This window comes from Sus scrofa, chromosome 10 (assembly GCF_054392235.1).
Source record: "Sus scrofa isolate SSC_HxYL_T2T_F1_AM1 chromosome 10, Sscrofa_HxYL_maternal_Yorkshire_Landrace_v2.0, whole genome shotgun sequence".
Classification (NCBI taxonomy): Eukaryota; Metazoa; Chordata; class Mammalia; order Artiodactyla; family Suidae; genus Sus; species Sus scrofa.
In genome coordinates this window covers 36,960,207-36,975,359 of record NC_139392.1, presented here as the reverse complement: position 1 = coordinate 36,975,359, position 15,153 = coordinate 36,960,207, and the positions used below count along the sequence as shown (strand labels likewise).

At 35.6% G+C, this 15,153-nt stretch overlaps 1 pseudogene; it reads right to left on the bottom strand.

Annotated features, from left to right (window-relative positions):
- Nucleotides 1–11,536: 11,536 nt before the first annotated feature.
- On the bottom strand, nt 11,537–12,461 carry LOC100622603 (olfactory receptor 4A47-like; annotated as a pseudogene).
- Nucleotides 12,462–15,153: the final 2,692 nt, after the last annotated feature.

Here is a 15,153-nt window from a genome sequence, read left to right as displayed (position 1 = left end):
GTTTTTGCTTTTTTACCCACTCAGACACTTTGTGTCTTTTGATCAGAGCATTCAGTATGTTGACATTTAAGGTGATAATTGATAGATAATTATTTATTGCCATTTGAAACCTTGTGTTCCAGTTGATTCTGTGGTTCTCCATTCTTCCTTTATTTGTTGGTTGGATGGTGTCTGATTATTTTCTGCTGGAGTGTTGTTTTTTTTTTCCCTCATTTTCTTGTGAATGCAATGTTTTTTTTTTTTTGATTTGTGGGTGCCCTGTTTTTTATGTATGCTAACCCCTTCCTTTAATTGTGTGTTTTTGCCTGATGGTCCTGTAGGTTCAGACACTTCATTACTATACTAAAATTAAAAAGGGAAACAAACAAACAAACAATTTTTTTAAAGAGTCTATTAATTTCCTTACTTCCCTTGCCCACATTTTATGATTTTGATGACTCTTTTTTTCTTTTTAATTTTGTTTTTTTTTTTGAAACGTGTTCATGATTAAATCTGTATGCTTGATCTCTGATTGTGGATTCCTCAAACACCCTAGTTCTTCCTCTTTTTTTTCCCTCCCTTTACTTCCTTTCTTTTTGGTACAGAGAAGCCCTTACTATATTTATTTTAGCCTGGGTTTTGTATTTCTATATTCTTTTACCTTTTGTTTATTTGAAAAATTTTTATTTCCCCTTCTATTTTAAATTATATTCTTGCTGGATAGAGTACACTAGATTGCATATTTTTTCATTTTAGCACTTTAAATATCTCTTGTCATTCCCTTCTTGCCTGTAGAGTTTCTGTAGAGAAATCCACTGATAACCTTATGGAGGTTCCCTTATAGGTAACATTCTGCTTTTCTCTTGCAGCCTTTAGGATCCTATCTTTATCATTAAATTTGACATTTTTAATATGGAAGATAGAATAATGGAAATCACCCAATCAGGTCAGAAGACAGAAAACCAAATCAAAAAACAGGAGAGCAATATAAGAGACTTATGGGATAATATAAAGTGGTCCAATCTATGCATAATAGGAATTCCAGAAGGAGTAGAAAAAGATAAGGAGATGGAAAATATATTTGAAGAAATTATCAATGGAAACTTCCCAAATCTAAAGGATACTGCATTCAAGATACAAGAAGCACAGAAGGCCCCAAACAAACTGAACCCAAACAGACCCACACCAAGACACATCATAATAAAAATGGCAAAAGGTAGTGATAAAGAGAGGATCCTAAAGGCAGCAAGAGAAAAACAGAATGTTATCTACATGACATTTTTATTATGATGTGTCTTGGTGTGGGTCTATTTGGGTTCAGCTTTTTTGGGGGGGCCCTCTGTGCTTCTTGAACTCAGTGTCCTATAGATTTGGGAAGTTTCCAGTGATAATTTCTTCAAACAAATTTTCCATCCCCTTATCTTTTTCTACTCCTTCTGGAATTCCTTTTATGCGTAGATTGGTCTGCCTTATATTATCCCATAGGTCTCTTATATTGCTCATGTTTTTTCATTTCATCTTCTGTCTGCTGTCCTTTTTGGGTGATTTCAAAGATTCTCTCTTCCACATCATTAATTCGTTCTTCTGCATTATTCGTTCTGTTTTTTACTGCCCTTAGTTCAGTTTGTATATCTGTCAATGAATTTTCTAATTTTTCTTGGCTCCTCCTTATATTTTGTAGTTCCATTCTGAGGGTGTCTGGATTACTGTTCATATTTTCTCTTAATTCCTTCAACATTTTGACTATTTCCCTTTTGAACTCCAAGTCTGTTAGACTGCAGAGCTCTGTTTCATTACTGACTGCTTTAGGTGAGTTTTCCTGTTGGTTTAACTGGGGGTGGTTTCTCAGCTTCTTCATCTTGCTTGTTGTTTTCATTTTCTTATTGGAGTTGTACTCCCCGTGGCTGGGCAGTGTTTGCCTTGGCACTGGAATGGAATGTTTCTCGAGGGCTGGCATTTTTGGTCATCTTCCTTGAGGCAGGGTGGGTTTTCTTGGGGGTGGGCAGGGGTGACAGTGTTTCTCTGAAGCAAAGGAGGGCTTTCTGAGGGCAGACAGGACTGGGAGGTCACCACTGTGATGGAAGCAGATTTCACATGGCCATGTAGAGCTTGCTCTGGTGTTTTGTGGCTGTGAGGCTCTTCCAGGGAGCTGTTGGTACTGGGCAGCTGTTCCACAGGAGTGCTGCACCCCCCCAAGGGTGGAATCAGCTAGCTGGGCCACTGAGAACCCAAGGTCCTCTTCCACAGGGCAGCTGAATTGGCAGGAGTGCCTCAGGATGGAGGCAGATATTGCACGTTCAGGCTTAGCTTGTTCTAGCTTTTCTGGGCTACAGGGGCTCTTGTCAGGGGCTGGCAGTGCTGGGTAGATGTTACACAGGAGTGCAGCACCCCCCGATGGTGGGAGTGGCTAGCTGGGCTCCTGAGAACCCAAGGGGCTTTTCCTCAAGGCAGCTGGATTGGCGGGACTTCCTCGGGATGTAGGCAGATATTGCCAGGCCTGGCTGAGCTTTTTTAGATTTTCGGGGCTGCGGTCCTTTTCCAGGGGACTGGTGGTACTGGGTGTTGCTCTGCAGGGGTGTAGCCCCTCCAGAGGGCAGACAGACCAAGGCAGGCAAAGCCCTTGTGGTGGTTGGATTCCTGCAAATTGTGAGGCCAGCCCTCCAGGATGGCAGGCAGTCTCAGATCCAGTGTGTGAGCATGGGGGAGGTGAGGGGGAATGCACTGGGAAGCACAGTTTTCTGATAGCTAGTGGGCAAGTGAGCTTGCTATGGCATTGGGGAGTATTCTATGGTGGCCCACCCCTTCTCCTCTACCCTTCCCAACACTGGCACCTTGTCTCTCCTGTAGATCCAGCTCTTCTGCCAGGTTCTCTCTGATGTGGCATTCCACTCCCCAGCACTTAGCATATTGCCTCCTCCACCCATGAAGCTCTGCTTTCTAGACTCCCAGGAAGTCTCTGCTCCACCAATCTGATAGACTGCTTCCTACACCCTCAGTGTGGACTCTTCCCTGCCACCCCGACTGACAGGTTTCTAGTTCCCGAAGCAGCCGCAGCACCACCCTCCCCAGCCCATTCCCAGAGATTAACTTCCAGAGCTGAGGTCTCGGTGCCCAGCCCCCACCCAAGCCTCTCCGTTTTTGGTGACTGTGCCAGTAGTGTGGGTGATCTGTTTGGTTCTCACTCTGCTCTTTGGAACTCAGACTTACTGCTGTGCCCTTCTCTGCATCTGGAGATCCCTCTGATTCTGTTGATCTTTTTGTGGAGTAGGTGACTTTCCAGGATGTGGCATCACTTTCTACTCCACAGTTCCCTTTCTGGAGCACCCATCCAGCTCCAACTCCCATTCTCTCACTCTCCTCTTTTCTCTTGTTTTATTAAGTTATGTCACAAGATTCTTGTCATTATTGGAGTTTAGGTTCTTCTGCCAGTGATTATTGCTGTTCTGTGTGAGTCTTTTAACCTGTAGATGTAGTTTTGTGTGTGTGGTTTGTGGGAGAGGGCGAGAATGTCCCCCTACTCTTCCACCATCTCGCCTCTCCCCTTTTTTCTTTTAATCCAGATTCTTAATTCATTACTAATTTTAGATTAGTCAGAACTAAATCTGATCTAATTTAAATTAGATCTAATTTAATCTAATTAGATCAGATCTAAGATTTAATATTTAAATTGAAGATTTAAGATCAGATTAAATTCTGATCTAATGTAAGGCATTGCATACTATTTACTTACTCCCTAACTTAAATGCATACAACTTTTCTAAGTGCAGTGTTAAATTAGTTATTTAGTGTTTATAGTCTATGAGGGAGAATGTAAAAATAACACAACCATATGCTTCATACCTAAATGTAATCATAATAAATCCTATAGGGAAAAGGAAAATTTACCTCATATTTATGAAGACCTTTAAATTCCAAGATTAGCCAAAATGCAAAATTTTTCTCTTCATTCAGGATAATGAACTTATCCACCACATTACATTATATGACTTTTTTTTTCTTCAGTGCTTCATAGCATTAGTCAAGCAAGAATTTTTAGAGTGTAGATTAAAGCATGGGGGATATGACTGTACAAAACACACTGAATGATTTTTCAAAGGGGAAAGTCTTGCATACATGAAAATACAGGGAACAAATCTAAAGACAACCACAGTGATGTGGGAACTTCAGGTCTGGAAGTCCTTCTGCCTCCCCTACTGACTCAGGCAGGTTCTGTAGAGAGTGCAAAATGACTCCATAGGAGATGAGTAACAGCAGAAATTAAATAGAACAGATCAGCCCTCCATTGGCCACAACTAAGATGCCAGTACAGATGAGTTTCAATAAGGTGAATACATCACACACAAGGTGATCAATGACATTGTGGCCACAGAATGGGAGCGCATAAATACTGTTCAGTTGAATTACTGTGTGCAAAAAACTTCCAACCCTGGACACCACCAGGAGCACAACACACAAGCTTTTCCTCATGATCACCAAATAGTGAAAAGGCTTACATTTGGCCACATAGTGGTCATAGGCCATCACCAAGAGAAGGATGACCTCTGACCCACCAAAAAGATGTTCAGTAAATAGCTGGATAATACAGAATTGTAAAGATATGGTATTTTCTCCAAAGAACAAGTATGAAATCAATCTAAGTGTTATAGAAAGAGAATATGTGATATCCATTAATAATAAGCTAGCAAGAAAGAAGTACATTAGTGGGTTCAGTGTATTACTGACATTTATAGTTGCAACAATCAGCAGGTTGCCCACCATGGTCAAAATTAGAAGAAAAATAATTTAACACAAAGAACTCTCTTCTCCTTTGAATACTGTGAGAGGCCCAGGAGGAAAAAATAAGTCACGATGTTCTGACTAGTAGAGTAAGTGTGGGCTGTAAGTATATTCATACAATGCTAATTTTACAGTGTAGGAATATCTCCATCAAACTGGAAACTGAGGTGGCTTCCCAGAGGAATCCATGTTTTAACTGAGTTTTAAAGGAAAATTGAAGAACAAGAGAAGATGAGAAGGTAATTCCATGAAAATTTTCACCAGTTATAAAATCAAAACCACATAAAACTGAAGACCCATATAATTCATATATCCTATGTGAGTAGATAAAATTATTAATAGAAGAATATGTCCTGAATTTTCTGAAACCACACTGAGAATTCAATCCTAGGGTCTTGTGTTGTACATTCCTCCTTTTCCTGACCAGTACAAGCTGAGGCCCTTTCATTTGTGTCTCATACCCTAGTTTTTCACTTATTTCCAACTTTTTTTCAAGTAACATCTGCACCTTGGACATCTGTAATTGGATATGAATTTAGTATGTATAAAAATAAATTTAAAATTTTCCACAATAAAAACAGAGTTCCCCATTTCATTTAATGGTACTACTTTCCACATAATTGCTCAGACAAAAAAAAAAAACTAACCATTTTTTCACATATAATTATTATACCATTGTTCTATTAGTACTTATTGATACACTTATCACATGTCCCTGTCTTTACTTTAAAAATAAATCACAAATATAATCATTTCCCTAGTCCTGCATTTACCTCCTGGCCCATGGCAATAGCTTCACGCTATGTCTCTTCACTTTCATTGTGGCCTCCAACATTGTATTCTGCTGAAGCAGATCAGATGATTCTCTTTAAATCATATTCAGGTTTTAACACTACACTTCTTAAAATTACTACAGTGGATTCCAACCATAAACACAATTTAATATATCTGTTTTAAATTTATAGTAACATAAATTCTAATCTCTATTTCATAGCTGAAGAAACTTAATGCAGAAACTTAATTTTCCTGAGGTCATACATTTTTAAGTGGTAAAACTAAAATTTCATCTATATTTGACTTATTTTAAAGAAATTTAATTTCTTACCAAATAAAGAATATCACACATTAGAAGCATGATTTCCACTGTTTACTCTTAGTCTTATCTGTGGAGTCATGTTCACAATCTAAAGAATGAGTTTTAACTCAGTCATAAGTATATGGAATTCTTTAATCCAGTTTGACAACAGTGGGTAAAAGGCTGCATTATTACTTGAAGAAAAAGTTTAATTCATTTGCATTGTCTCCTCATTTTCTCCATGGATTTTTCTGATTACTGAGAATATTATTTTTACTTGCACTATATTTTATTTAAAAGAAGTTTCATGGTGCACACACAAAAAGACACACACAACAATTTACCATGTTAAATTATTTATGAAAAAGGCAAGTAAATCATATTTACATAGAAAGATAGCAAGCAGTCATTTCCCAAGAAACTGTGTCTCTAGTAATTTACTGTCTTACTAACTTCAAAATATAAAAATACCATTGAATTGTTCTGTCCTTTTCATTCTACCATGTTGATGGAGCCAGCAGAGTTTACTTAATATTTTGAGAGAAATTCTTGTGATTTTCCTTTCTCCATGCTATACTTTAAACCTAACAAAGGACGTCCTGAAAGTTTTATATCAGTTCTGAAAAGGATATCATCTTTTTCCTTGTATTGATCAGTGGACTTTTTATCCCTTCCAGTCATATTTATAATTGAGTTTTAGTATTGGAATATCCAAGACTGATTCATACTTAATTAAATTCACTGGGATTTCCAGTCACATAATCTGAGTTAGAAAGATGTAATGCAGGGAAAAAATGATCTAGAACCATGATGAGACCAATGTCAGTCAAGAATAAAATTCCAGTCCAGTCATTTGGTTCAAGTAGATGAGTTAATCAGACATTTACCAGCCTGACACAACAAGTGTTTCTTTTCCTTGTATTTGATATTAAATTTTTTCTGCCTTCAGGCTTGGTTAGATATACAAAATTTCCTTAACAATTTAGAAGTCATAACTAATATTTTAATCTATTAAATTATTGCTATTTTAAAATTAGGTACATGTTCAAAGGAAGAAACTGTGTTATGAATGAGAACAGAGCAATTAATAAATGGGAAGATGGGTGAAGGAGGAGAAGGGAATCATACAAAATTTCCTTTCTGTGTGGATCTCATGTTCTTATAACAAAGTAAAATAGTAAAGGAAAATTTTTAATATGGTAGGTATAGATTTATTCACTGCTTATAAATAACAGATTCCTGTTTCAGAAATTAGAGGAAGACTCCTACTCTGTATAAGGTAATCAGAAAAGGCCTTTCTAAAACTCTGATGATTAAACTGAGATACAAAAAAATAGGAAATGGCTATCATTAGAAGCACTGTTACAGAGTGTAAAATGAAGTAAAATTTAATTACTTAAATAAAATTATCTCTTTAGAGATGATATGATCTATATGAATAAATTCTAAAAATTCAAAGGAATTTCTTTTAGTAATGTGTTAACAGAAAAAGTAGTAAGAGTGTGTACTCTTGTCTTGTTCCTGATTTTTTTTAGGAAAGATTTCAACATTTCCATATAAGAATTAATATGAGCTGTGGAACTTTTATGTATGTCCTATTTTATATTCAGGTAATTCCTTCTGTACCAAATTTTTGGAGACATTTTTATCAATAAAGAATGATGAATTTATATGCCATCAGTGAACAACACAAAGAGGAAATTAAGAAAAAAATCCCACTTATAACAGCACTTATCACAACATTGTAAGTCAACTATACTAATAAAAATTTTTAAGATAAAATAATTAAGAGTAAACTAAAACAAAAGGCAATAGTCTTCTACAGGGAAAACTACCAAATATCACTGAAAGGTGTTGTAGAAATCTAAATAAAAAGACCTTCATGAGCGGAATACTTAATTTTTTTAATTTTGTTTTTTAAAATTATTTATATTTTAGGGTTATAGCTGCAACATATAGGAGTCCCTATGCTAGGGGTCAAATTAGAGCTGCAACTGCCAGCCTACACCACAGCTACAGCAACACAGGTCCCGAGCCATGTCTGCAAATTACACCACAGCTCACGCCAGATATTTAACCAAGTGAGTGGGGCCAGGGAATGAACTGTCATCCTCATGTGGGTTCAATACCCACTGAGAAAAAATGGTAACTCCCTGGAATACTTAATATTATTAAGATGTCAAGACTAGCTGAGATGATCTACATATTCAATGAAGTCCTATCAAAATTCAACTTTTTCAACTTTATCAATATATTCTTCCCCGAGTTTTCAACATTTAATTTTAATGTCTTTTTGTTTCTTTATATTGATAAATTTAAAATTTATCAATATATTGATAAAGTTGTATTTTTTTGCAGCAATAGAAAAATACATGTTAAAACTCATATTAAATCTCAAGGGAATTCAAAATTAAATCTTGAAAAAGAACAAATTTGGGGTTTCCTATTCATGAAACTAAAACATACTACAAAACTATAGGAATTCTAGAAGTATGGTTTTGGCCTATAGGCAAAAAATTTATATTAAGGAGTGATCAACATGGACTAGTAAGATGACCCTAAGCTCACTTCCTCCATTCAGGAAACCAAAATTACAACTATATACATAGCAATTACTGAAGAGAATGACCAACGACTGGCAAAAATATTTAATACATCTTATAACATTACTGTTTAAAACTACAACACAAATGTAAAGAAGGAACTACAACAAAACAGAGCAGGAGACAATACCGCCAAGACTCATACTCCCAAGTGGGGGATATGCAAACAAGAGAACAGTTGCAATTGCAGGGATTCTCTAAAAAATCTGAGGGGTCTGAGCCCCACTTTGAGATCCATAGCCAAGGAATCCTGCACCTGGAATCTGAGGACCCAAAATAATTTGCCTCACAAGGGCAGTGGAGCTGACTTTTGGAGAAGCCAGAAGATGGCTATGGGAAGTGGGCAGAAGCAGTCAGTTGAAAAGGGCTAGGGTCAGACTCACTGCTAATATAACAGAGCCTCCCAGAGAAACATGTAGCAATTGAGACTCACTCTGTGGATGTAGATACAGCAGCAGCCCTTTGTGGGAGCTTTCCTAGTATGGCACTGGTGCTGGCAAGCTCAATTTTGGAACACTCCTTCCAGCTTTATAGTGATGGGACCCAGCCCTGCCCACCAGCCTGTGTGCACCTGTCCTAGGAAGCCATAGACAAGATAGCTAGCTAGGCAGGAATACAACCCCACCTTCAGCAGCCTGGCTACTGGAGGAATACCTCAGGCCCTAGATACCCACAACCATCTTTACCTGCCCTGGGTGGCACCAGATCCAGGATCCCTTGGTCCCTTGAGCCATCTATGGGAAGGCTAACACCACAGTCTTGGACCTGCTGCCATGCAATCAGAGACCTATCCAGTATGTGCATAAGAAAAATAAGTCAGAAAGAGAATGATAAATACCACATGATATCACTTATAATTGGAATCTAATACACAGCACAAATGAATGTTTCCAAAGAATGGAAAATCATAGACTTTGAGAATAGACTAGTGGTTGCCTGAGGGGAGAGGGAGGGAGTGGGAGGGATCAGAAGCTTGGGGTTAAGTGATGCAAATTATTCTCTTGGAATGGATTTACAATGAGATCCTGCTGTGTAGTATTGAGAACTATATCTAGATACTTACATCAACATGAAAATGAGAGGAAATAGTAATTATACATGTATATGTAGCTTGGTACCCATGCTGTAGAGTGGGAAAAAATTAAAAAATAAAGGTAAGCAGTTAAAAATTTAAAAAAATAATTCAGAGTTCTCTAAACATACAAATACGTTCTCAATCAAATCTTATGCAAAATATCCACTAGATGTAGTTTTTAGCATACAAGTCTATTGGAATTTAGTTTCAAAACATGAATATGAAAAAAGTAATAGATCAGATAATGAATAGTATCAGTCCTAGGTTTATGAGATATCAAAATATATTTTAAAGCAATGTAATTATAGTCTTTGTTAAATGGCACATGAATAAAGAGATCCATGGAAGATGACAAGAGCCTGAAATGCCTCCAAACATACATCTATTATTAAAACACAAAGTTGGAATACCAAAGCAGTGGGGGGGAAATAACCATGAATCTATAAAATATCAATCTGGAAAAACAATTAAAATGTAATCTGTTCTTGACTCCTTGCATCAAAATGAAGTGTAGTAGATTTAAAAATTTTAAATATAAAATATAAAGAAACAAAAAGACATTAAAATTAAATGTTGAAAACTTGGGGAAGAATATATTGATAAAGTTGAAAAAGGGAAATTCTAAGCAAGACATTAATGCCATAAAATATTTATCAGTTTAATTACTTATGTATAAAAGTATTTCTTCATGGCCAAGAATTTTATGCACAGTATAAAAATAAGAAAAAAAACAAATCATAAGATAGAAAAATAATTCTATGTACAAGGTATAGGAGATAATTTATTTATTATATATTTAAATAATAAAAACTATGGAAAAAGATGAGTGATCAAATATAGTACATAAAATCATTAATAGGCAATTCATTAAAAAGGAATACAAATCATTTTAAGCAGGTAAATAGATGACAAAATTCAACTGCATTTATTTATACATGATATAAAAATACAAATGAAATAGTTTAGTTAATCAAAATTTCATATATCATAAAGTTTCATTAATCATGTGTTGTTCAGAATGTGGTCAAAAAGGTATTTTCCAGCCTGAAGGAAGTAGTCAGTTTGGTCATACTCATGAATGATATTTTGGCAATGCTCTGAACATGGGCAATTTCAATATGTATACCAATTGTCTAAGCAATTCCACTGATGGGAACTCACACTTAGAAAATTTCAAAAAAGATTTGAAAGAATTTTTTTCGTAGAAAAAGACTGAAGACACCAAAAAGAAGACTAAATACGCCAATTTTAATATGTCTTTGTAGAAGAGTTAAGCACATGAGGAAACAGTAAGTGGTAGGTCTATATGGAGTCATATAAAATTTTCAGGAGGCTGAGAAGTAAAATGCAAAAAATAGAGTCATAAAGGCAAACATATATATTCAAATATACTTATTTCTGCAAATATTATTACTTGAAGAGTTTTAGATACAGACTAGAGTGACTGCCTCTGAAAGAAATGGGAGACCCTAGTAGGGGATGGGTATGAGATTTATTCTACAATATTTTATTTTGCATAAATTCAATTTTTAAATGTCCTACTATCCATTATACTTTCAACTTTTTAACAATTAAATATGATGGTCAAAATATCATATGCAAATGAAACTGAACAAAAAAGGATAATCTGTATAGCATTACATATTTTAACAATTACAATAAAATTAATGAAATTAAAACAAAAGAATATGCCTAACATAAAACAGAATTAGAAAGCATTAAAAGCAAATAAGTAATTACTGAGAAATGAATGTAAATTTATGAAATTTTATTGACTAATAAATTATATGACTTCCTATTTTAAATGAATTTCATGTTTCTATGTGCAGTGATAAACAACACATTATAAAATCTAAAAAAGGAAACCACTATTAGTAACACAAACCTATAGCTGTTTTTTAAATTATAATTATCACAAATCCTTTAGAGAAAAAGAAGATTTGCATCAAATTTATGAGGAATTTTTGCATTCCAAGAAGATAGACCTGATGTTGTATTACTCTTCTTGATGAATAGTGAACTTATTTACTACTTAATATGATATGATTTTTTCCAGAGCTTCTTCATAGCATTAGTCAACTCAGAATTTCTTAGACTGTAAATTAATGGGTTCAGCATGGGGTTTATGATGGTGTAAAACACACTCACCAATTTGTCAATTGGTAAGTTCTTAGCAGGTCTCACATATATGAAAATACAGGGAACAAAGAAGCAGACAACCACAGTTATATGGGAACCACAGGTCTGGAGAGCTTTCCATCTTCCTTCCTGAGGCTTGGGTTCTCTAGAGAGTGCAAGATGACTCCATAGGAGATAAGTAAGAGCAGAAAAAAAATAATGCACATCAGTCTTCCATTGACCACCACTAAGATGTCAATGAAATAGGTTTCAGTGCAGACAAGTTTCAATAAGGGGAACATGTCACAAACAAAGTGATCAATGACATTGGGGCCACAGAATGGGAGCCCATAAATAGTGCTCCATTGGATAACTGAATGCAGAAAACCTCCAATACAGGACAACACCAGCAGCACAACACACATTCTTTGACTCATGATAACCAAATAATGCAAGGGCTTAAAAATGGCCACATAGCGGTCATAGGCCATCACCAACAGAAGGGAGATTTCTGATCCACCAAAAAGGTGCTGGGTGAAGAGCTGGGTCATACAAGATTCAAAGGATATGGTATTGTCCCCAAAGAACAAGTCTGAAATCAATCTTGGGAAATAGAAGAAGAATAAATTAGATCTATAAATGATAAGCTAGCAAGAAAGAAGTACATTGGTGAGTTAAGTGTTTTACTGACAGTTATCATAAAAACAATGAGCAGGCTGCCCACAACAGTCAAGATGTAGAAGAGCAAGAATATAACAAAAAGGACTTTCTGCTCCTTTGGATTCTGTGTGAGGCTCAGGAGGATAAAGAATGTCACATTGTTCCTTGGTTCCATCTAGTCTGTACAGAAGCTGACTTCACATATTAGAAGTAGTTTACCTACAAAACAATGGGGGAAACTTTTTAATATGTTATAAGTTTCATCTTTTACTTGTCAATTCAATTATAATAATATGTATGAGATACCTACTTCTGTCAAACTCATAGACATTGTGATTAGTAACCTGAATAAGGCACAGTTCCCTGTTCTCAGTGATGTGATACAAGGCAAGGGATCAGACAATTCCACACCCACGTAGTCAGTGCAGCTGTGAGGATATTCCTACAATGATAGACTCACAGTGTAGGAATATGTCAATAAAAATGGAATCAAAGAAAATCTCCCAAAGGAAGCAAAATTTTTTCACAGTTTTAAAGGAAATATGATAAACAAGAGGACATGAGAAGGGAATTCCTGAAAATTTGCACCATGTATAAGGTCAAAAACATGTAATACTGAAGACACATATAAGCAAATTTCCATATTTGGTGTGAGTTCATGAAACTATGAATAGAACATTACAGTTGTGGATTGTCTGAAACTAAACTGAGGCATCTTTCCTAGGGTCTTGTTTTGGATATTCCTCCTTTTCCCAAGCAACAGATGCTGAAGCATTTTTGCTTTGTATTCAGCCCCTAGCTTTCCACTTATTTTCAACCTTCTAGAGGCAACATCTCCAACTTGAACATCTGTAGTTGGATATCAATTTAGTTTATATAAAAACAAAATTAAAATTTTTCACAATAAAAAGGGAGTTCCACATCTCATTAAATGTTGCCACCTTACATGTAATTGTTCAGACAAAAAAAAGGAAAAAAATTAAAAAGTTTTTCACTCCTTATTGTTCTCATATTACTTATTTATACATTCATCACATCCTCTTGTCTTTACTTTCAAAATATATCCCAAATTTTACCATCCCCCTTGTCCTGCATTTCTCTCCTGGCCCATGGCAGTAGCCTCCTACCATGTCTCTTCACATTTATTCTGGACTCCAACAATGTGTTCTCCTGAAGGAGCACAGATGATTTTCAGAATGTTTTACATGCTCTTATTTATCACTACATTTCTCAAAATTCCTACAGCAGATTCCAACCATGCACACACAATTTAATATATCACCTTGAAATTTACAGTAACAAGCAATCTGATCCCCATTTCATAGTTGAAGAAAATTAATGCACAGAATATCCCAATTTTGGAGTTCCCATCGTGGCACAGTGGTTAACGAATCCCACCAGGAACCATGAGGTTGTGGGTTCAGTCCCTGCCCTTGCTCAGTGGGTTAGTGATCTGGCGTTGCCGTGAGCTGTGGTGTAGGTTGCAGATGCGGCTTGGATCCCGCATTGCTGTGGCTCTGGCGTAGGCTGGTGGCTACAGCTCTGATTCGACCCCTAGCCTGGGAACCTCCATATGCCGCAGGAGTGGCCCAAGAAATAGCAAAAAAAAAGACAAAAAAAAAAAAAAAAGAATATCCCAATTTTCCTAAGGTCACACATTTTTAAGTGGCAAAACTAGAATTTAATCTAAATTTGACTTATTTTAAAGTAATTCAATTTCTTACATAATAAGTCACAGAACTTTGAAGCATTATTCCAACCATTAATCTTACCTGTGGAGGCTTAATCACAATCTGAAAAATGAGTTTTTAATTCACTCATAGGGATGTGGAAATATTCTTTCAATCCAGTTTGACAACATGAGGGAAAGGCTGTATATTACCTGAAGAAATAGTTTATTTCATTTGTATATCTGCTTATTTTCTCCACGGATTTTTCTGGTTACACAGAAGATTGTTTTTATTTGCACTATATATTATTTAACAGAACTTTCATGGTGCACACAAAAAGAGGGACAAAAATACTATGTTATAGGATAATTTATCAAAAAGACATGCAAATCCTATGTTTACATTGGAAGATATTAACCAGTCATTTCCCCCAAAAAAATGGGTCTCTAGTAACTTATTGTCCTACTAACTTCAAAAATAGAAAACTTCCTTTCAATAATGCAGTACTTCTAATTCTATCTTGTTGGGAGAGCCAGCATAATTGACTTGAGATTTTGAGATAAATTCTTGTGCTTTCATTTTCTTCATGTGATACTTTAAACCTAACAAAGTACCTCCTGAAAATTTGATATCAGTTCTTAAAAGGTTATCATCTTTTTTCCTGATATTGGCAAAGATACCTGGACTTTTTAATATTTTCTAAAGATATTTATCATTGAGTCTTAGAATTGGAATATATCCAAGAGTGATAATTAATTAAACTCACTGGGATTTTTCTAGAAAAATTTATAAGTACATGTACATGTAAAAACACTACTAGGTTACATCATAGAGGGTTAGAAACAGGTAACACAGAGGAAAAAATGCTTTAGAACCATGATGAGACAATTGTCAGTCAAGAATAAAATATTGCTCAGTTATTTGGCTGCAGTTAAATTAATTAACCAGAGATTCCAAACCTGCCACACTGAGTGTTTCTTTCCTTTAATTTGATACTGAATTTATTCTTCCTTCAAGTTTGGTTAGATATCACTGATTTAGATGTGATGTCTTTTTTTTCTATTACATTATTTTTTTAATTTAAGACACCTATTCAATGCTACTAACTGTGTTTTGAGTGAGAACACAACAATTAATAAAATGGAGGTTGGTGGCGAATCATGTAAAATTCCTTCCTGAGTGGATTTCAAATTCTTA